Source organism: Phragmites australis, chromosome 11 (assembly GCF_958298935.1).
Source record: "Phragmites australis chromosome 11, lpPhrAust1.1, whole genome shotgun sequence".
NCBI classification, from domain to species: domain Eukaryota; kingdom Viridiplantae; phylum Streptophyta; class Magnoliopsida; order Poales; family Poaceae; genus Phragmites; species Phragmites australis.
In genome coordinates this window covers 2,186,529-2,210,229 of record NC_084931.1, presented here as the reverse complement: position 1 = coordinate 2,210,229, position 23,701 = coordinate 2,186,529, and the positions used below count along the sequence as shown (strand labels likewise).

Genomic DNA, 23,701 nt, shown 5'->3' with positions numbered 1-23,701 from the left:
CTCTTTTTTATTTGAAGCCATATAGATGCACAAATAAATATATAAATACTGTCGAAGAAACCACACATAGGGCCACAAACTAAAGTGCTGGATCTACTGTAAAACTAGTGGGAATCACTGAAAAAGACAAACATAGGGTCACAAAGTTAAAAATTGCAAACTCCAATATTTTTATCGCGAGTTTAGTAACTCGGATTGATGAAATGTCTATGCAGCATTAACTTTTAGATGTAGCACTATGTCTCCAAAAATTTCCAGGCAAATCGGAGAAGGTCAATTTTCGATGAAAAACTTCAGAGGTCCTGTCGAGGGTCTTCCAATTCATATTTGGGGGCCAATAAAGGTACAAGTCAAAAGACATATATTTTTTTCGGTTGCGCCTCTGTATGCAAAAGTCATGGCTATTTTACTGAACACTGCACGAGTTGGACACAAATTTTTTCATACGGAGTCGAATGGAGACAAACTTTATATAAATATTGTAGAACTCGGCGAGATCTACAACTTTGTAGTTGAAAACAATTTCATTTAAAATCATTTTGATCTTCAAATAGCCATTCAAACGTTCAATCAAAAGTTGTCAAAAGGAATAATTTTGCTATTATACTCAACAACGAATGAGAGGTGAGATGGTTAAAGGGGTCATGCGCGTGGAACTCACTTATGAGGTAGTGAGTTCGAGTTCTGGAATTGTGTGACTTGTGAATGGTCAGGTGCGCTCGGGTGAGCAGTGACTTGTTGGGTGCCTGGTCAGGTGTCAAATTTTTTTCAGACCAAAAATTATTTTTCTTTTTTGTTTCTTAAAACACATATTAGTGAAGGGTCAGATCTAGACTCGTCACTAATGTTTGTCATTAGTGATGGATCGGGTTCAGACCCGTCACTAATGTGTAGTCATTAGTGACGGGTCGAATTCAGACCCGTCACTAATATGTATCATTAGTGATAAATCCAGACCCATCAATAATGGGTTCACATTAGTGACATGGTAAGAGTGACGGGTAAAATAATCATCACTAATATAGATTTCTAAGGTATTATGTACTTAGTTCTTTGCAGAGGCGGACCCTCCCTATAGGCGACGTGGGGCGGCCGCCCCAGCTACTGGCATGGCTCCGTCTGGCGTCTGCCGTCTGTGTGCGGTGTGCCTCCAGCCGACCGGAGCCTGGAGGTGAAAAAGAAAAGTATTGGCGTGGGCCGGCGGACCGCGGATTGGGGCCTGGGCCCTTAGCCATCTGCCCATCCGAACTCTCCTAGCTCCCAAGCAACCAACAGCCAGCCCCAATTGATCTCCCACTCCCAGACTCCAGTCCGCCTCCAGCAGCCCCCATCGATCTCCCGAATCTCGATCCATCTCTGAGCTCCGGCAGACGGCAGTCCCCATCGGCCATCGCAGATTCGCAGGACTGCCCCCATCGGTCCTCAATTTCTCAGCCCCCAGCGCCGAGCTGCTGTTAATCCATTCTACGGCGCCTGTGCCTGCGACTCTGTGAGGCTGCAAGCCCTGCGACACTGGGCGGCTCCGCGGCTGGGTGCCTGGGCACGATTCGGCGTCTAGGAGTCTGGGACTCTGGCCTCCGGGCACGGCTGCTGCCTGCGCCCTGCTGCGGACTGCGGTGCTCGGGGCCGTCCACACCTCTGCACGGCAGGCGGACGGCCGACGGCGGACCTCCGACTCCGACTCTCCGAGGCTACAACAGTGGGCGCGACCGCGCTATCCGGGAGCCCCAGCTGCGGACGGGTCATGAGTGCCGGGCAGACGGCGGTCGGCGGACCTGTGGGCTGCGGTACTCGGCGAGTCGGCGACCAGCTCGGCCGCGAGTCCGTGACTGCGAGTGCGAACGGCGAACCATGGAAGTATGGAACCAGTGTCCAACAATCCAACTCGGTGCGGTCGTGACTCACTGACTCGTGCTGCTTGACGGCTTCCCCAGCCCCCAGGTCACCCAGCAGAGCAGAGAGCAAACCACCTCTTGACTTGATGGAGGAAGAGGAGGCCGGAGGTGCCCCGGCTGCCGGCGTTGCCGGGCACGGCCATGGCCGTGGCCGCGCTACTGCTTCGGCTGCAGTAGCGGTTCCGGTGGGAGTTGGCATTGGCCGAGGCCGCGGTGCCACCAGCACGAACCTCACTAGAAACAACAACAAAGGAATCAGCAAGAAGACTAAAATAAATGGTAAAATTCGTTATTGTTTGATTGAAATTATTTGTAATTTAGCAATTTGCTTAGTCATTCATGTGCTTAGTGTAACATGTACTTATTATCTTATTGTGTAGATTTGAAGAACTATTTTACAAGTTTGAGTGGTGGCTCCTCGAGCTCCAACCACCCAAGCACCCATGAAAGTCGCAATGCCGCCGATTCCATAGTTGGAGAAGTTGAAGGCCATGCTACCATTGAAGCCGTAGTATCTAATATAGCTCAAGTTGAGATTGGTGTTGATGATGCACAACCACAAGCACAACAAGAAGAAAATGAACAAGAAGGTATTGACCTTATTGTAGAATTTAACCCGCTTGTTCATGTTGTTGCTGATCCGACTCTTAGAATACCAATTGAGGGATTTCATCCTAATATTAAATCTGAGGTTAGGAGAGCTTATTTATTGCGAGGCCCCACCCAACCTATAGGTCATAATTTTCCTCGCAAGCACGTTGGAAAGGATTGGAGACTCTTTCAACCGAAATGGTTTAAGGACTATGATTGGTTGGAGTATAGTGTGTCAAAGGATGCCGCATTTTGTTTCTATTGCTTTCTTTTTAGGCAAGAAGCTGAGCATGAAAAATTTGGTCATGTGGTTTTCACAAAGACAGGGTATGATGATTGGAAGCATGCATATAGAGGGTTACCTGGTCATGTTGGTGGAGTTTCAGGTTGCCACAATAAAGCAAGGTTATGTACCGAGGATTTTAAGAATCAAAGGGCGAGTATCTCCCATAAGATCGATTCTAACTCTAAAGATGCAGAAATGCTATATGAAGTTCGTTTGACTGCTGCTTTAGATGTTGCAAGTTATCTTATTTCGCAAGGTCACGCATTCCGTGGACATGATGAATCTGCCTCTTCCTTAAACAAAGGTAATTTCTTAGAGATGGTTGATTGGTACAAAAAACGCAATGAGGAGGTAAGGGTTGCATTTGATGAGTTGTGTCCAAAAACTGCCCGCATGACTTCTCACAAGATTCAAAAGGACCTTACACAAAGTTGTGCAGAAGAGATCACTGAAGTGATAAAGGAAGAGATTGGGGATAGTCTTTTCTCCATTCTAATTGATGAATCTCGTGATATCTCAATAGCAGAGCAAATGGCTGTACTTGTGAGGTTAGTAGTTATTTTTTTATGCATTATATTGAAATATTCATTGATGACTTGATGTGTTAAGCAACTAACTGTGCCATTGTGTCATGCAGGTTTGTGAACAAAAAAGGAATGGTTGTGGAAAGGTTTCTAGGTCTTAAACATGTTGAAGATACAACCTCAAATGCATTAAAGAAAGCTTTGACTGAGGTTCTTGCTGACCATGGTTTATCTATTGCTAAACTAAGAGGGCAGGGATATGATGGAGCTTCAAACATGAGAGGTGAATTCAATGGTTTGCAAAAACAAATTCGTGATGAGAACCCTTATGCTTTCTATGTTCATTGCTTTGCTCACCAATTATAGTTGGTCATTATTTCTGTTGCAACTTGTTGCTCATCTTTTGATGATTTCTTCAACTATGTGAATTTGATTGTGACAAGTACTAGTGCATCTTGCAAGAGAAATGATAAGTTACTTGCAAAGCATCGTGAAACCATTTTGGCAAAGTTGGAGAGTGGTGAGATTTTTAAAGGAAGGGGGAAGCACCAAAGCACAAACTTGACTAGACCTGGAGATACAAGATGGGGCTCTTATTTTACAACATTAGTTCGTATTGAGTCAATGTGGGATTCCGTGGTCAAGGTATTGGCCATGATTCATGAGGACGAACGTAATCCTGGTCGAGCAGGTGGTTTGGTGCGCAAAATGGAGAGCTTTTCCTTTGTTTTAAACATGAAGTTGATGTTGAAAGTGTTTCGTATTACACATGATTTATCTCTCCTGATGCAAAGAAAAGATCAAAATATTGTTCAAGCCATGTCATTGTTTATTGATGTGAAAGCACGTTTGATCACCTTCAGAAATGAAGGTTGGGAGCCATTATTGGAAGAAGTCAAATCATTTTGTGTTGCAAAACATATTCCAATACCAAATATGGATGAGGCAATACCAAGATGGGGTCGATCAAGGCTTGATGGGAACTTAATCACTCAAGAACATCATTACCGTGTTGATACATTCTTTACAGCACTTGATGCTATTATCACAGAGATGGATCATCGCTTCAATGAGGTATCATCGGAGTTGCTTGTTTGTTTTTCTTGTCTTGATCCAAGAAATTCCTTCTCTAAGTTTGATGTTGGTAAGATTGCTCGACTAACGGAGATCTATGATGAAGATTTCACAATTGTTGATTGTTCTCTTATAAAAGATCAACTTGAGACCTTCATTATACATGTGAGAAGAATTGATGATTTCACTGCTTGTCATGATCTTGGAAGTTTAGCCGTGAAGATGGTTGAAACTGAAAAGTATATTGCTTTTCCATTGGTCTATCGCCTCATTGAGTTAGCATTGATCCTACCAGTGGCAATGGCATCCGTTGAAAGAGCATTCTCGGCTATGCACTTAATCAAGACAGATTTGCGCAATAAGATGTCCGATGATTGGCTCAATTATTGCTGGTGTGCTACATTGAGAAGGAGATTTAAAGGACTTGATTGTGATAAAATTAAGAAGAGGTTTCAAGTCATGAAAGACCGCAAAATGGACTTGCCGAGGAAACCTAAAGGATCTCGACATGCTTAGTGTTTTACTAGTAGTATATATATTCTCATAATTTTCACCAATTTTTAAGGCATATGATCACTTCATTATTACTAACTAATTGATCTTTATTAAATTGACAAGTTGCTTTGATATATTATCTTTTGGTGTATTTTGAATTATATGGTGCTGGTGCAAGAACTGTTATTTATTTCTTCATATTAGAGGTATCATCTGAAATCTTCTTCCACGTTGTTCATTTACCGTTTACACTCTAATTTGTATGATTGCAATATACGAATACGGTGTGTAGTATATTTTTACTTTTGATTTACTTTTTCGCTCCAATTCGCCCCACCTAAAAATTTTAGCTGGGTCCGCCACTGGTTCTTTGCTGTTTTCCCTCCTTGTTTTTGGTGGTTGCTCATGGCGCCCTCCTAGCCGTGAGGGTTTTATATCTACATTGCTTTTCTTCTCTATCAATACAAAATCGGCAACTTTCTTGCCGATTCTAGTTCAAAAAAGTATATATAGTCAGTTAATTAATCCACAAAGCAGAGACGAAATATATAATCCATTCGTGATCGCGTGCTCATCATCACCTCAGGAGCTGGAATAAAAAGCCGGCGTGCTGCACGCTCCATGGTAAGTAATTGAAAACAGCCAACACTAAGCATCTCGAATCGAGCTAGCCGGGCTCAAAAAAAAAAAAAAAAAAGGAATAGTTCGGATGCTGGTTTTGCATGTAGTCCATGCATGTCACTGATCACCTTGATCCATGCATGTTTGATATCTGGATATATATGCTTAGCACTAGCTATATTCCTATCCACATAGAAGTACATATATACGTGTTGGGTTCGCATAGGTTGTCAAGGTTGTTCATCAGTATGTGTGTGGAAACTACGTTCACGTCAAATATAATAGGGTAGTGGAATAGAAAGAGAACAAAGCATGGGTGGGTCTACTTGGGCATAGATGTACAGATGTACACCTAAAAAATTATATAATTTTTTTCTACATGTCATGTTCTATAGGTTTTCCTAGTGATCGTGGTCCATGACGGCTCAAGCTCATCTCGCAACGACTTGACGAGCGTTGACGCGACCACAGCTGATGACCCATGGCCCATGCTGCCACGCATAGTAGCCCAGCCACACTCGAGGCACAAGTGACAACTGTGTTCGCAAGTGTGTCTGTTCCTAAGAGGCTAAGGCCGTTTGCGTGACTGCGTGATGACTGCATACGTGATGGCCCACGATGACCTGATGACTTGATACGCACTGCACTTGACCCATCAACTGTGAGATGGAGGATAGCTACGGTGGGGAGGCGGGGCCATAGGGGCATGGTGCAGCATAGGCATGGCGCCGGTTGCAGCATGGGTACAAGCCAAGAGGGCGGTAGCAACATAACCGCAGGCGTGAGCAAGGCGGGGTGAGGCGGTGTGGGCACGGGCACAAGTGAGGCAGGGCATGGTGGTGGTGGTGGTGGTACAAGAAAGATATCAATTAGTTTTTGATACCGGCAAGCGAAGAAGAATCTATTAATATTGTTACCTCTGGTCCAATCACCTGAGAGCTATGTGACTGAAAAAAGTACAATGGCAACGGTTTTGCAAGAGGTTGAGAATCAAGTTAGGTACATTTTATCTAACTACGGCTATTTCAAATTGCAAGTGCTTGAGCAGAATATGGAGGATGTAGCTCCAATAACTATCAGTCTTGCGTATGAAAAATATGCATTCATCATGGGGAGTTCTTGCATTTTTGGCTTGTCTTTGCTTCTTTTCGAGCTTTTGCAATCTCCTTATGCCAAGTGACCTCGATTTTCTCCTTCTTTAGCTTTTGGTTACTTGGATGAGCTTCTCTTGTTGAAAATTCTTCAAACCAAAATCTTTGTGCTTTGAGAATTGTTAATGCACTCATCAAGGGAGAGATTGAGAAACCAAGTTGAAATGTGCCTTGGTTTATATGTGATGAGTTATTGACAAGTTAATTGATTTGGTTTGATGATTTTGACATTGCATAAGTATGTCTATGTATTGCAATGATGATCATGACTAACCCAAGTTGCAGAAAGAAATGGAGTTGGAGTGTTTTGACTCTAAGGCAGGAAAATTACACTCGCTAGATGATTCAGCGCTCGAGAACCTGAACTCGCCAGATGGTCCGGCATTCAGAAGAGTTCCACACCAGAGCATTTCAGCTCAGAAGCAAAAGTTGAAGTACTCGCCGAATGGTCTGACGTTTAGATGAAGTACACACTAGAGCATTTTTCAGAGAGGTTGTAGAACATGTCTAGGGTAAATTCTACATGCTGGTAGAAGTGCACGCCGGATGCTTCACCAGACCATTTGTTGCAGAGAGGTTGCAAAATAGTTTGGGGCAAGGTTGAACTCGCCAGATAGTCTGGTAATAAGTAGGGTAAATGTCGGAGAATACACTGGACTAATATTTCTAGAGATGATGCAAATTGGCTGGTCTGAGGAGTTGAACACACCGAATGTTTTGACATTTAGAAGGGGTGAACACTAGATCATCCAGCGTTCAAAATTTGTTTGGGATGAGTTCTTCAACAGAGAATTTTGATTTTCACTAATCCATAAAGATATTGGAGATGCATATTTGCTTGTCTTGTGTTGTGCAAGTGATGGATGCAACTTGGCAGTTGATAGCAGGATGATCGGGGCCAAGCAAGGTGCTTGGTGCCAGATGATCAGAAGGTCAGACGGAGTCAAGGGTGATGCTAGATGTGCACGTGAAAGTCAAGCAAAGCATGTGAAGGTGGATGAAGATGGCGTATTGAAAAAGCCAAGCGAGGGGGATGTCGGTGCAAGTGACAAGGCAACTAGAGGGATCAGGAGTAAGGGAGACTTGCTGGTGGTCAAGATCGCAAGACAGAGTACACGTGTCAACATCGAGATGCTTGCTTAAGGCTTAAGAAAGTGTTGGTGAGTCACGCTTTGAGAAGCGTGCAAGGCGGTTTCACAGTTGGGCTCAAAATCGCGGACGGATGGAGTTCACGTGGCATCATCGCGAAACTTATATCGAGGCAAAGCTAAGTTATGAAGAAGCTATAGTCGTTCGATGGACGTAGCCAAAAATAGATCAAAATACCCCGGTGATAGGTAGGAGGCCATAAGAGAAAGGTATTTTGAGAAAATAAACTTAAGGACGAAGCTACCTCCCTAGGCCTATAAATAAAGGGGTAGGACTGTAAGGGTAGCTTGAGCCAGCTATTTGAGTTTGATTGCTAGGTTTTTAGAGGAGAGGGAGTGTATAGATTAGTCTATGTATTAGGTGAAAACTTTTTTGAGGAATTTTTTTTGTAATCCACAGAAAATAGGGCTGACCTTTACAAGAAATGAAGTTTATATTTCTTCCTATGTTTGTGTTCATCTCTTTCTAGTTTTCCTCTATTGGCTCCTTTATTTTAATTGCGAGTTTTTCTGTTTCCATTGCAATTTTTGTTTTGGTTGTTGAGGTGAAATTTTTTCACCTTGTGAAGTTGTTGTTCTTATTGTTAGAAGCATAAAATTCATATACAGAGTTGGTCTTGAATTCTCTTACGTCTAGATCATCAATTTGGAGAGGTTCTTCATCCGATGCTTTATTGTTTGGTTCTAAGGTTTCTTCCTTCAATTGCTATCTTTTTATGGCGATGACTCCTGAAATGTGTTTCAATGGAACCTAGGGTTCACTTACATCCATGAGAGTCATGCATCTCTTGTGATTTTGATCGCAACTTGTTTCTCCTCAGTTTTTGCTTCCGTTTGTGGTTTTGAGGTGCGTTGGGTGAGAAAATAGGAAAAGATCATCCATTTCAAAAGAAATTGGTGAGGCGCCTATTCCCCCCCCCCTCTAATCGCCATTCTTGGTCCTACACCTTCGGTAAACTTTCCAGTGCTTTCAATATATATAGTCAGCTATCTGAGGATACTCACGACCAAATCACATAGAATCTTGCAATAGATGGGGAATACTTGACAAAATCGGCGTATTTGGCACAATTTTTTGGCTCCGTTTTGACCGAAATGGATGCCCTTATATGGCGAGCCTGGGCTTCGCCAAAGTGCAGGTTCTTTGCTTGGATGGCCTACCAAGATCGCCTTTGGACAGCTGATCGTTGGCCAAACTAGCAGGTATGCCCCTTGTGTCGGAAATGGATGAGACGACAATACATTTATCCGCTCGCTGCCGGTACAACCAACGTATCTGGAATGCTATGCGTCTATGGGTATCTGGCAATCTACCTGAGCCAAGCTCTTGGTTGAATTGTGAAACAATGGCGCAATGGTGGCGCCAAGTGGGGATGACAAACGGACTGCCGTCCAAAGCAAACCGCTCCTTGATGATGCCGGTGACTTGGGAGCTATGGAAAGAACGTAACGCGCGTGTTTTCAGCAGCGGGAATAAACATCACTATACTTGTTAGCTAAGATATCAAAGAGGAGGCCACCACTTGGTGCATTGTGGGTGGAAAAAAGCTTTGCATGATAATCCCGGGCCTCTACTGTGCTTGGACCTCATTCCTTGCTGTCCCCCCCAACCCCCCTGTTTTTGGTTGTTTCCCATGACGCCCTCCTGGCGGTGAGGGTTTTGTATCTACATTGCTTTTCTTCTCTATCAATACAAAATCAGCAACTCTCTTGGCGATTGTAGTTCAAAAAAGTATATATAGTCATGTGTATGGTCGTGTCTCGTGTGCGTGTGTGGAATTTTGTATAACAAGAGTTCTTGTGACCAGCTTTTGATAAAACACGACATGGTTGGTCTTGCACTGAGCAACTCGTCTGCTGCCAGTTTCTGGGTTCTGGCTGAAGAAGTCCGTTTCTTCACCCTTGTTATCTTCTTCCAAAGAAGCGTGGATATCCAGAAGCAATCTTCAGATCACATGCCAAAGCACAGAATTCAGTCAGTATTTACATGTGCCATAGTCTGGTATATCGTTAATCTAGTCAGTTAGAAATAGTAATGAGATATTTTGGCTCTGAGATGAAATTGGAATTGAAATATAATCTTACCATCATGACCAGATTCACTTTCTGAAAAAGAAATATTATGAAACCAGAGCTTTACCAAAAAAGAAGTGCAAATCCATGGATAGGATACAGACCATCCAACAACTGCTAGCTAGTAATTTCCTATGAAGAATCATTCATGAACACCTAGTAATATTCTGCTCCCACGGAATGCAACTACCAAGCACGTACTAGATAATTCCTAAAGCCAATCTGTCCAAGATCAGAACTTTCTGCGAAGTGCCACCAACATATCTTCCTACGAAAAACATATCTTCCTACCAAACGCCTACTCCCCAGGCTATCTATATTCTATGTGTTGTGTTGCCTAGCGTTTTCCTCACTTTGGGAGAGGCAGGCTAGGCAGCTAGATTGATGCCGCGATGCCGGTTCAAGTCTTGCACTGATCGAGTCTGGAACGCACCTGATGCTTCGCAACAAATGATGATACCTTCGTACCGATTCAGCACTGGAGAAACGTGGAGCCGCATGAGCAATAGACCATCAGGCCATTTCTATTTGGGAAGTGAAAACCAGACTGCGATTGCGGCTGGATTTAAGATAGCCTTGATCGATCGATATACATATCATAAATCACACGATCGTTCTCCGAGTTGTGCATTTTGATAGAAGTACTGTACTAGCTCGTTGATAAGATTGATGAGCTGCTTTTGCTCGCCATTTTTACTGAGATCAACTACGTGAAAAAAACTCAAAAGTGACGGATCACAATAGTTATGGATGACCGGATGTGCCGCATCTGTTACTCCGAACACATCACTGATGACAAGCTATAAGTGACTACCCATCACCAATGATATCATTGGTGACGGGTCATAGTTATGACCGGTCACTTATGACTCACGAATATATTTCCTATTTTCTGATACGAAAAAGTCAAAAAAAAATATTTTTTACCTGAGAGCCACCTAATACAGGGCCCATCGCATATGCCCAATCCACATTATTTTTAAATATATTTCAGTCTTTGCATTTTGTGGGATTCGAACCCGCGCCTAGGGCCTCGTGCGCGACTCCCTTACCACCTCAGCTATCACAGGTTTATGATAGAAACCGGATATGCTATCATTTTAACCTTCGCTACCAAAGCTCATAGGTGACCCGTCACTTATACAAATCATAGGTGGCGGGTCACAATTATGATCCGTCACTGATGATATTTTTTCTGAAATATTGATCCGGAGTGCATTTAGTAAAAATGGCATAACTTTTGCATACAAACTCCGAGTTTGATGTTTTTTGACTCTGCGGATATCTACAGAAAAAGTTGCATCCGTTAACTCTGACTTTGTTGGGTTCGAAGAATTTTTTGAGACCAAAAACAGCTTGGAAGATTGAGTTATCACCCCCAGAAGTTTCTACACCGTTTTCAGAATGCTCGTTTGTGTCCATAGCTGCCACCCCTTACATCAAACTTGAGCAAAAATGTACAATAATTCATATTCTAGTGTTGTTGAGGTGAGAAAATTAGAGAAAAATAATTTTTTTAGCATCATATACATATATCTATTCCCGAGGCTGTATATTATATATATACACCCCTGATAAATAGAGAAAATAACATAGAATATACATATATATGAGTATATGTTCATACTACTATACATATATATATATACACACATAGCATAAATCAGGAGTACATGCACTTTTGCACCATATAAAATGATATCTCTATATCGATCATATACATCTACAAAAATAACCATAAATGTTGTCTATATATATCTACATAAATCTAAATATATGAATACTTAGGGGTATATATACACACAATACATAAAATGATAGCTCTATGTATTGATCAAGTCATTGATGACGGTTCACAATTTGACTTGTTACTAATTACTAGCTAGAAAGACCTGTCACTAACGAGTTAGTCATTAGTGACGGGTCAAATTGTGACCCGTCACCAATGACTAGCAAGGATAACCTATTACTTATGAGTCGTAATAGGTGATGGGTTACAACTACGACCCGTCACCTATGACTGACCTAGGATGACCTGTCATTTATGATAAGTCATAAGTGACAGATCACAACTATAACCCATCACTTTTATCATCAATGACGGGTCATGTTATATGACCCATCACTTATTTCGTGTCTTTTTTATCTGTTTTTTCACGTAGTGATCAGAGCTTGCAAGACTCACATGAGGACGTGACTCCTTATGTTTCAGCCTCTTTGACGGCAAGATTCTCGTAAGCATATAATCTTACACTTATAATTTTGTTACAAGATAATGTTACAAGATAAACCTCTATGGCATGTTTTCCATAGGCTTTGTGTTGGATGACATGTCATACATTGTATGGTCTATTATTTGCTTCGGTTCAATTTTTAATCTTATGATGATATGATATAATAATGAACTAAGCTGCGTGCATCTCACTTATTTTGTTACAAGATAAACCTACGGCATGTTTTGCATAGGCTTTGTGTTGGATGATATGTCATACATTGTGTGGTCTATTATTTGCTTCAGTTCTATTTTTAACATTATGCTGATATGATATTGGGAACACAAGAGAGAATTGTGTTGTTGATGATGAGTGATTGATGGAATTATTGATTTGGAGTTCGGTTTGCATAGCATGTTCAATTGTGTTTGATTATATTTTAGTTATCCGGGAGTGAAAATGGAGGATAACGAAGAGACGTGTTTCTTGGCTCATGATGTATACGTGTATGGATGCGACATGGCGGTCAACGATAAGGCGGTGAAGGGCAAGTGGAGGCTTGGTGCCGACGGACCATGCGAGGCCAGGTGGAGCCATGGGCGGTCCGCATCACTCACATGGAGGGCGCAAGAAAACATGGTGGGAAGAAAAGGTTATGAAGATGGAGTTGATCAAGTCAAGGTGGAAAGACGATGGCAAGTCAAGAGACGGCCGGTGGTGGGAGCGCAAAGACTTGAAGGCGTCAAATGTCATGGCGGAGGTCAGACACGCATTATCAAAGCATGCAAGGCTGTTTTTCTGGTTTCTCCTCAAAACCGGAGGCGGAGTTAGAGGATGCGTGGTACCATCACGAAGCTTGCGTGGAGATGAAGTAGAGTTGTGAATGCGTGGGGTCCATCCTATGGACAACAAAAGAGTTGGATCATTTTTCCCTTCGAGGATAATATCTATGTATTATTCTTTAGGGGCATTTTGGGAATTGTCCATTTGCCTATAAATATGGGGGAGGACTGGTGCAAATAGACCTCTCTAGGACCTATTTTTATTTGGATATTTCTTAGACTTGGTTAGAGTTTTAAAGAGAGAAATTAGGGTTCATAGCTCTAAACTTATCTCATCAAAAGTGGGAGAATGAAGGGTGGCTTCTAAGCCACGTGTCTATGAATCTTGCTATGTTATTATTTCTATTCATCAGTTGTTTAGTAAATTTGTGATGTTGTTGATCTCCCTCTCCTTTTAATCTCTTGTTCTTGAAGATTTGGTTGCTTTTTAACTGTTCCCTTTTGGCAGCGATTTCAAGTGATTTTGTTGGGGCAAAAGGTTGCTAGGACATGTGTGAGAACATCTAGAGTAATTTCAAAATGATTTCCTTACACGACCACCTTTTAATTGTTTTTCTCTAAAATTTTCCTCTATGTGTGATTTTGGTCAAATCCACGAAATTGAGACTGAATTCTTGATCTCTTTGAGTTCTTTTGGATAAAGATTCACCATATACGTGAGAGCTTTGGCTAAAATTTCACTGGATTTGGACCATGTTTGGTTAGGTTTCTAGTTTAGATTTTAAGTTCTGATCTACTATTTTTCAATTCTACTATTAGTTTGAAACTTTCGGTTCCTATCCTGAACCAAACCTTTCCTATACTGTTTATTAGTATGGTCGGAGTACTGTTCATTAGTATTGGGCGAAGGTACTGTTCATCAATACTTGTCGAAGTACTATTTATCAGTACTTATCGGAAAACTTTTGTTGTTCAATTCGATGTGAGCATACTTTTGTGTTGTTCCTGCTGTATATGGTGTTGCTCTTAGTTATGATTCGTTCTTATGGTGCGTTAGGTTTAAATTGGACATAGGTCTTATTCTTGTCGAAGAAATTTTAAAGGCTCCAATTCACCTCCTCCCTCTGGTCGCCGTTCCGGTCCTTCAGTTGGTAGACTGTGTGCATCTCACAATGCAAAGGCTGGAACAATTTTTCATCTTCTAAAACAAGGCATATTTTCCATGAAATATTTGATTATTCATCTGTTTAAAATGTATTCTCGCAAAAAAAAAAATGTAAACCTGAGCCTGATAAGTATTGAGTTTACTGAAGATTGCAGGTGCAGGCTTTCAGGTGCTTTGCAGAGAATTTTTTTTTTTATTCGAGAAACTTGCACGCTTAACCACATCAGTTTCATGCTGGGTCAATTTCTCCACTTAGCTTGCAAGCAATTTCCGACGCAGGAATCAAGCATTTTCCAGTGATTTCTAAGAAGGAATATGTGGATAATTCCACCGAACTCTTGTGAACTTTTTAGGTTCCTTCCTCTCTTTGCTCATTGACCCTTATCTTCATGGTCCTCCACTGAGACCTTCCAAAATATCTTCTCTCTGTTGCTAATTCTCGTCGTTCTCGGTATCTTCTGTAGTAGTGTCGAGAAACTTGCACGCTTAACAACATCAGTTTCATGCTGGGTCAATTTCTCCACTTAGCCTGCAAGCAACTTCCGACGCAGGAATCAAGCACTTCCGAGTTATTTCTAACAAGGAATCTGTTGATAATTCCACCCAACTCTTGTGAACTTTTTAGGCTCCTTCCTCTCTTTGTTCATTGACTGACCCTTATCTTCATGGTCATCCTCCGGGACCTTCTAAAATATCTTCTCTCTGTTTCTAATTCTCATCATTCTCGGTACCTTTTCCAAGGACCGTGAAGAAAAAACAAAAACACTCAGAAAAATGTTGCAGTCATTAGTAATAGCAGCACCAACACACGAGTTGCTCATGTACAAGAAAAAGGGCAAAGCACCAGGTGCTAAGAAGATAAGTTGCTCATGTCATGCTGGTGACTACATCAACGTGACAGTGCATTGTGTTCTTTGATTTTAGTAAGCTGGCAACGGAAAACACAGTCTATTCTCAGGTTAATTCGCCATGATTCGAGTCTTGACAGAGGGTTAGCCTGTTGGCGTTGTTAGAGTTCATGAATGTCCTGCGCCTCTGGTGCATATCCGGCAAGAATAGGGTGCGACCAAGAATACCTGGGCCACCGGTTGGAGTAGGGGTGGCACTGGCTGGCATGGGCCAGAGTTGGAACGTGCCGATCCAGGGGTTGTAGCAGGGAACACCACAAGCTGACGGTGCGTCAGAGTTGTCGTCACCACCGAAAGACCAGCCCTTCTGCTTGTTTTTCTTGTTGCGCCAGGAGGGGGTGCCGGAGGATGATTCCCCGGAATTGAGCCATGGGAAGGGACGATGGGCTTGCTGCCAGAGGGAGCAAGGAGGGCACAAGATGGTGATAAACACCTAGCTACAACCACAAAAGTCATCAACGGTCGGTGGTACACTGGGTGGTCAGAGCAGTGGTTTTACTATGATGTTGGCTTCGGATCCCCCTCCGTTCAACCCTAGAGTAATTGGATCTCTAAATATATAACCATAGAACATGCACTAACCATCAATCCTAGATCAATCTACCAAGTAAATATATTAAAAAAGAAATATACATCATTCTATTAGCCTTAGAGCACTTGACTCCTCCAAATCTTGAATCGTTCAAACGTAGAGATGGCAAAAATGGTAGTCGGCGCTGGCTTGCAGCGACTCTGGTCACGCTTGGGCGCTTTGGTTGCACTTGTGGGAGAAGGTGGGGTTTATACTATATCGTCCTATCAGTGCTGGTTGGTATATCGAACCGAAACTAATAGTATCTATCAGTGCCAGTTTTTAACTCCTCAGTGATTGTTCTCGCGCAAAAGTTTAAGAACTAGCACTGATACGTCAACAATACTGCTTACTATTGAACCGGCACTAATAAGACACTGCATATGTGGTATACCGTGGTAGTGAATGCAACTACCAAGCACGTACTAGATAATTCCTAAAGCCAATCTGTCCAAGATCAGAGGTTTCTGTAAAGTTTCACCAACATATCTTCCTACGAAAAACATATCTTCCTACCAAACGCCTACTCCTTAGGCTATCTAGGTTCTATGTGTAGTGTTGCCTAGCTAGTGTTTTCCTCACTTTCGGAGAGGCAGGCTAGGCAGCTAGATTGATGCCGCGATGCCGGTTCAAGTCTTGCACTGATCGAGTCTGGAACGCACCTGATGCTTCGCAACAAATGATGATGCCTTCGTACCGGTTCAGCACTGGAGAAACGTGGAGCCGTATGAGCAACAGACCATCAGACCATTTCTATTTGGGAAGCGAAATCCAGACTGCGATTGCGGCCGGATTTGCGATAGCCTTGATCGATCAATATACAGATCAATATCACACGATCGTTCTCCGAGTTGTGCATTTGATAGAAGTACTGTACTAGCTCGTTGATAAGATTGATGAGCTGCTTTTGCTCGCCATTTTTACTGAGATCAGAACCGGCAAGACTCACATGAAGACGTGACTCCTGATGTTTCAGCCTCTTTGACGGCAAGATTGTCGCAAGCATATAATCTTACACTTATAATTTTGTTACAAGATAAACCTACGGTATATTTTCCATAGGTTTTGTGTTGGATGACATGTTATACATTATCTGGTCTATTATTTGCTTCAGTTCAATTTTTAACCTTAGTTGATATGATATAATAATGAACCAGCATGCGTGCATCTCACTTATAACTTTGTTACAAGATAAACCTACAACATGTTTTGCATAGGCTTTGTGTTCGATGATATGTCACACATTGTGTGGTCTATTATTTGCTTCAGTTCAATTTTTAACCTTATGTTGATATGATGATATAATAATGAATCAGGCTTTGTGTATCTCACGATGCAGAGGCTGGAATAATTTTCCATTTTCTAAAAAAAGACATATTTTCCATGAAAGATTTGATTATTCAGTTGCATAAAGGTCTTCTTTCTTTTCTTGTTGGGATTAAAAATTTAAAATGTATTCTCGCAAAAACAAATGTAAACCTGAGGCTGATAGGTATTGAGTTTACTGAAGATTGCAGGTGCAGGCTTTCAGGTGCTTTTGCAGAGAATTTGTTTTCTTCGACAAACTTGCACGCTTAACCACATCAGTTTCATGCTCGGTCAATTTCTCCACTTAGCTTGCAAGCAATTTCAGACGCAGGAATCAAGCATTTTCGGGTGATTTCTAAGAAGGAATATGTGGATAATTCCACCGAACTCCTGTCAACTTTTTAGGTTCCTTCCTCCCTTTGCTCATTGACCCTTATCTTCATGGTCCTCCTCTGGGACCTTCCAAAATATCTTCTCTCTGTTGCTAATTCTCGTCGTTTTCGGTATCTTCTGTCGAGAAACTTGCACGCTTAACAACATCAGTTTCATGCTGGGTCAATTTCTCCACTTAGCTTGCAAGCAACTTCCGACGCAGGAATCAAGCACTTCCGAGTGATTTCTAACAAGGAATCTGTTGATAATTCCACCCAACTCTTGTGAACTTTTTAGGCTCCTTCCTCTCTTTGCTCATTGACTGACCCTTATCTTCATGGTCCTCCTCCGGGACCTTCTAAAATATCTTCTCTCTGTTTCTAATTCTCATCATTCTCGGTACTTTTTCCAAGGACCGTGAAGAAAAAACAAAAACACTCAGAAAAATGTTGCAGTCATTAGTAATAGCAGCAGCAGCACACGAGTTGCTCATGTACAAGAAAAAGGGCAAAGCACCAGGTGCTAAGAAGATAAGTTGCTCATGTCATGCTGGTGACTACATCAGTGTTCTTTGATTTTAGTAAGCTGGCAACGGCAAACACGGTCTATTCTCAGGTTAATTCGCCATCATTCGAGTCTTGACAGATTGGTTTAGCGTGTTGGCGTAGGTGTCACCTGTCATTCAGGTGTAGAAATCTGACTTAGATTTAGGTATCCAGGTAACACTGGTTGGCACTGATAAGTGTAGCATGATATTTGCAGGCACATTTGGCAAATATTTGAGGGGGTTAGAACTCCACTAACAAAGAATCTGAGATTAGGGGCTTGCAATTAGTTAGTTAGTCATGATGGAGAAGAAACAAAAAGGTTTCATGATTAAATTAATCCACTTGCTAGGAAAGTTTAATATCCACTAAGCTCACCACCTTTGCACTTAATTGGATTCCTTTCTTCTGCCAATTGGCGCCAAGGATTTGATTGCAGATATTCTGTACATTGGTGATGTATTTGCTTTAGCTGATTGCCTGACAAATTGTCGGGGAAAAGAGGGTCTCTTAGCATTAAGTTTGAATTTTTCTCTGAAATTATATGTTTTGGAAAATAGATATGAAAGATGCTGAAGATGAACTAGATGTTAAAATACAGATTAAAAGCTTCCAGGTCCTATCTGTCCCGTGATATACATCTGTCTTATTCATGGATTGGAGCCATGCACCTTTATGAATAAACTTGTCAGTATGTGAAATCATGTACCTACGCAGGGCTCACATTCTTAGTTAAACAAATTCATTGTGGGACCATGAAAAACTGAGATTACTGAGTTCCAGTTTTTCTACAATTTTTTCATGAGATTTTCTAACCAATTTTCGAAATTTGAAATTGTGAACTGACTTAGTTTCTGAAAATTCCAGAAATTTCTGAATTTTCGGCAGAGCTGATCCTGTCAAATGTCTTTAATTTTTCTTTTGGCATGTATGGTTCTTTACCTGCCCGGGCCGCTAGAGCGAGAAATCTCCGCCGGTTTTTAGCGAAACATCATACCATGCACCCGAGGGTATCAAACTTCGAACTATGGGATCATGGCCCTTGGACTGTTCAGACAGATTGAAAAATCGGGCTATTCTCGGATGAAATTCTTCCCTTCCATGAAGCTCCTTCCTTTCGTTGGAGACACGCACCTTTGTGCTTTCGAGTATGTGCTGCAAGGTTAAGGATGTTGATGTGTTCACACTAATTGAAGGCTCCACTATAATTCCAATTGCGAAGCTAGCGTAATAGCTTATAATGACGGCATCTACTGAACACCCGAGACAACAAATCAGAAATAACTCTGCTGCTAGCTTTAATACTCACTGTGATAAACAGCTAGTTATAGAACAGCATCCCATGAGGCCTATAAATGGAGGCCATCACCAGCACCATGGAAGGTAAGCAAGCTCAACAACCTGCTTGTTGGCAGAAGAGAATACGTTTTCTATCACCAAATGTGGCGAGAGTCTCTTATAGGAAGGAGACTCAAGCTTGGAGAAGTAGAGGGAAGGGAGAACCAAAGACGTGTTGATAGTAAAAAACATTAGTCCTCTAGCCTGATAGTCATGGATTTGTATTTATAGTGTCGTTCAGGGTGTAAATATATAAACATGCCTTTAGAGATAATAATACAAACTATCACTATACCATAGAAACCTAGGGCCGATCGAATCGCACAGCATCGGTCTAGGTAGGATGTATTTACCCTTAATTAGAAGATATTATCTACTATGTAAATACAGTGGTGCAAGTGGCCTTAAGGGCATGGTATTCAGCCGGTCGCTTATTGCGATGCTGCACTGTCCAAGGTGCTAGTCCGGCTCCTTCTTAAGCTGAGATGTTAGAACGACCTTCACTTGCGTCGGTATTAAATGTCAGTCACTTCCCTACAGGTGGATAACGGCTGGCGGGCCCCTCTGGCTGATATTCCCCTAAGACTTGATGACTCACCCCCCATGCTTCAGAGAGCCTGCCTAGGCTCCAGAGGACTGGGGCTCCAGGAGGCTGGGGCTCCGAAGAGTTCGGGAGCTCAGAGATCTGTAAGGCCTTCGGGGACCTGTGGTCCACATGCATAGGTTGACGGGGCCAGGGGCATTGGGGTTCCTTAATGAAGACCCCCCCAAGAGTAGCCCCTCGCGAGGGTGGCTAGCGCAGCAGCAAGCCACATGGTCTTTTTTGGAGCGGGCCTCTGACAGTTCCTGGCCCTATAGCCGATGGCCTTTGGTCCTCTATATTGCTTGAATTGTTTTGGAAAGTCCAGTCTGATTGGTTTGAACTGACCGTCCAACGACACCTGTGAAAGGGGGCATTGTCGCGTTCTGACTGGATAATGCGGGGGATCATTTAGGGTCTTGTGCCCATGCCCCTGTCACGCGCCAAAAGGGGTTTGGGTTATTAATGTGACGGGACGTCCGTGCGAGAAAACGAGGCATTCCTCATGGAGCGCTGCCACGTGTTGGAGGAAACCCGAATATGGCCACGGCCCCCCCAGGTGTTCAATGGGGGGGACACGGCGGTGTTCATCCCGCTTCATCTTCCAGACCTACGTGGCTGCGTGGCCCGTGTATAAAGCCAGGGTTACCCGGTTGGAGTCTCCACAGCCCCACAAGCGAGCAGTTAACCTTGACTTGAGTATGGCATCGTCTTCCTCCTTATCCTCTTTGGAGATGTCGATGATCTCGATGGCTTCTTTGGGAGCCGAACCATTTCTGTCGTCGAGAGAGGCACCGGTGGCCACGTTGCTTCCATCTCTACAGGGGAGGCGGTTGCCCGTCGAGATCATCGATATCTCCGATGACGATGAGGAGATCGACTGGGATCTCCTGCAAAGGGAGAGTGAGCCGGTGTCTGTGGGGCCAGTGGCAAAGCAGGAGGAGGCCGAGAAGGCGAGGGAGAAGGCCCCGCTGGTGGCCTCCTCGGACTCCTCAGCATCCGCCGACAACTCAGGAGCTGGCAAGCCGCGGATGAGGCGCATACACCGTCCCATGCGTGGCCCCTGCTGGGACTCGTAGGAGGTGAAGGCGATCACCGGGATGGCGTACTTGGTGATGCCATGATATATCCATGTCACGGCTGAACTTAGTCATCTTGTACTCTTTCTCGCCCTGTTTTGCTCCATAGGGATCTATCTTCTTGGTGGCAATTTTTGTACTGTTGCTTTAGTGTGTATCCCCTAGATGTACTAGTTGTTTAATAATATAACATGGACCTTCGGGAACAGTCGTGTCTCCTTCCATATCGGAATGCGAGGGGATCTTTCGAATGGGTGACCGCATGCGCGCGTGCTTTCATGCCTCCAAAGCGTGCTTCTTCGTCCCCTTCGAAGGCGACGGCTAGTTTTTCTGACGACTGGGGCACCGAGCCTTCGCATAGATCATCGCTGATTTAGTTCCTTCTAAGGTAGAGGTGGCCTCAGGAATCTGGTGGTGATGGATATGTAAGGTAGATAAGGAGAACTGGGTGGAGTAGTGGCGACCTTGTCACCCCTAGTTACTGTGTACTCGTCGGGCCTGGGACTGGTAGGGCCTCCTTCCTAATTTGTTCTAGATTTCCAACTCAGCGAAGTCCCTCTGGAACCTTTGGAGACGAGTTCCGGAGGTGGCCCTTGACCCTTTGGGTTCCTTAGCGACTACCCGGGTTGAAGGTGATGATGTGTCGGAGGCGCAGCTGAAGGCTAGGCAAGAGAGGTGGTCCGCGACCTTCCCGGCCCTTAGCCACTGCCCGGCTCTAGAGGTATTCTGTCCGGAGCCTGGCGACGGCGCGTCGGAGGCAAAGTCGAAGGCTAGGCGGGAGAAGTGGTCCGGGACCCCCTCGGCCCTTAGCCGCTGCCTGGCTCCGGAGGTATTCCGTCCGGAGCCTGGCGATGGCACGTCGGAGGCGAAGCCGAAGGCTAGGCAGGAGAGGTGGTCCGGGACCCCCTCGGCCCTTAGCCACTGCCTGGCTCCAGAGGTATTTCGTCTGGAGCCTAGCAACGATGCATCAGAGGGGAAGCTGAAGGCTAGGCGGAAGAGGTGGTCCACTACCCCCTCAGCCCTTAGCCTCTGCCCAGCTCTGGAGGTATTCCGTCTGGAGCCTGGCGACGGTGCGTCGGAGGCGAAGCCGAAGGCTAGGCAGGAGAGGTGGTTAGCGACCCCTCGGCCCTTAGCTGTTGCCCGGCTCTAGAGGTATTCCGTCCGGAGCCTGGCGATGACGCGTCAGAGGCGAAGCCGAAGGCTAGGCAGGAGAGGTGATCCTTGACTCCCTCGGCCGTTAGCTGCTACCTGGGTCCGGAGGTATTCTGTCTGGAGCCTGGCGACGGCGCATCAGAGGCGAAGCCGAAGGCTAGGCAGGAGAGGTGGTCCGCGACGCCCTCGGTCCTTAGCCGCTGCCCGACTCAGGAAGTATCCTGTCCGGAGCCTGGCGACGGCGCGTTGGAGGTTAAACCGAAGGCTAGGCGGGATAGGTGGTCCGCGACCCCCTCGGCCCTTAGCCACTGCCCGGCTCTGGAGGTATTCCTTCTGAAGCCTGGCAACGGTGCGTCGAAGGCGAAACCAGAGGCTAGGCAGGAGAGGTGGTCTGCGACCCCCTCGGTCCTTAGCCGCTGCCATGAATTGCGGTCTCTGCAATGGATAGTTGAGGGTTCCACTATGTTTCCCGTGCCACAAAGCGTGGGCTTTTATTAAATGTTAGCCTAACACTCATAAAATGACATATGAAATGTGTTTTTAAAGGAGATGATAGGGTAATAATTTTACCTTTTACCATACGTGTTTGAGTCATGCGGATCATACATTCCCCTGCATAGAGGGGGATCTTTATACCCCTTTGATCTGTGTGTGGTGCTCTTTGGAGGCCAGCGAGTTTTGTATCCCTTCGGCATGGAGGCATTAGCCTTCAAGATGCCGGGGTACTTTTCCTGTTAGGTCCTTTCAGAACTTTTTCACCCGGTGGAGTTTTTGGAAAACATCTCCATCGCGGGTATTTTTTGGAAGTCTCTTCGTTTTGCCGGAGGTTTTGTAAGGCTCTCCGTTGTGCGGAGGTTTGGTGAAACTCTCTGTTTTTTGCCGGAGGTTTGGTACAGCTCTCCGTCTTTGTCGGAGGTTTGGTAAAGGTCTCCATCTTTGTTGGAGGTTTGGTAAAGCTCTCCGTCTTTACCGGAGGTTTGGTAGAGCTCTCCGTTTTTGCCGAAGGTTTGGTAAAGCTCTCCATTTTTACTAGAGTTTTAGTAAAGCTCTCCGTTTTTACTGGGGGTTTGGTAGAGCTCTCCGTTTTTACTGGAGTTTTGGTAAAGCTCTCCATTTTTACCGGGGGTTTGGTAGAGCTCTCTATTTTTGCTAGAGGATTTGTAAGACTATCCGTTTTTGCTAGAGGTTTTGTAAGACTCTCCGTTTTTGTCAGAGGTTTTTATAAGGTTCTCCGTTTTTGCCGGAAGTTTTGTAAGACTCTCTATTTTTGTCAAAGGTTTTTGTAAGGTTCTCCGTTTTTGCCGAAGGTTTTGTAAGGCTCTCCATTTTTATTGGAGGTTTTGTAAGACTCTCCGTTTTTGTCGGAGGTTTTGTAAGACTCTTCATTTTTGTTAGAGGCTTTTGTAAGGTTCTCCGTTTTTTATCGGAGGTTTTTGTAAGGTTCTCCATTTTTACCGGAGGTTTTGTATAACTCCTTGGCATGTATTAATGCCAAAGGTCCTACATACTATCGGAGCTACACAATACCTTCCAGGAAACCTAGCCAGTCTTGCCTTCCAGGTGACCTAGGCATGCTACGTCCTCGGTGTGTAGGCTTGTCGTGCTCCCGAGGAATCGCCCGGGGCGCAACGCAACACTGTCCACCAAGGATGTGCCCTGGCACGTGGTATTTATATGACCGAAGCTATGCAATGCCTTCCAGGGCACCCTGGGAATTATTTGCCTTGCAGGTGACCTAGGCACAAGCGGCGCCCACGGTATATAAGCATGTTGTGAAGAGAGGATTCCTTGCGACAGCATTCCTCAGAGCACCGCATTCTCACATCAGGG

The 23,701-nt window shown here is 44.1% G+C and overlaps 1 pseudogene; it reads left to right on the top strand.

Moving 5' to 3' along the window:
* Positions 1-1,981: 1,981 nt before the first annotated feature.
* On the top strand, positions 1,982-4,886 carry LOC133885024 (uncharacterized; annotated as a pseudogene).
* Positions 4,887-23,701: the final 18,815 nt, after the last annotated feature.